At 47.7% G+C, this 616-nt stretch overlaps 1 pseudogene; it reads left to right on the forward strand.

Moving 5' to 3' along the window:
- The window catches only part of LOC119586620, a 72,811-nt pseudogene that overhangs the window by 63,888 nt on the left and 8,307 nt on the right, over positions 1 to 616 (forward strand).

A 616-nucleotide genomic window follows, 5' to 3' on the forward strand; every position in this document is an offset into this window, starting at 1 on the left:
AGAAGAGAAAGATTCCTGCACTTTTCTTTCATTCTGTTTTTACTCTACAGATTGTGTTCCAAGCAGCTCCTTGGATACGGATGGAATCTTGACCAGTGGAATGTAGATCTTGGGCGCCAAAGGATGGCAGTGCAGTCGTTCTCTCTCTGATATCAGAAAATGATAAGATTCTTCCTGGAGAATAATAGACATCACGAGAACAGAAGTGCGCACCTGTTCATTCAAGGAAGTCGTCGGGAAAAGAGCAACAGTTCGATTCCGGGCGACGGCATCCCCCCCCCCCCGGGTGGAGGGAGTTTCGGGTGACGTCGGACTCCAGGTTCAAGGTCTGGGTGGCGGGCGTGGAGGAGCCGCTCGTGGATGTGGAGGATGACGTTCGAGCCGAGAAAGTCATCGTCAGAGGGAGCAACGTCACCATCAACTGCAGGGAACGTAAGCATAATTTTAGCGATATGTTATTCATAACTGTTTGATTTAGATTTTGGATTTTTACGTACACCAGAGATGTAGTGCAAAGAGATGCTATAAAACATGAAACCTTTCATTACAGCATTTTTTATCTGGAACGTCTCGGAGGACCTAGAGACTACCTCCTTGGAAGGTCCAGGCCGTATGA

This window comes from Penaeus monodon, chromosome 21, assembly GCF_015228065.2.
Source record: "Penaeus monodon isolate SGIC_2016 chromosome 21, NSTDA_Pmon_1, whole genome shotgun sequence".
Taxonomy (NCBI): domain Eukaryota; kingdom Metazoa; phylum Arthropoda; class Malacostraca; order Decapoda; family Penaeidae; genus Penaeus; species Penaeus monodon.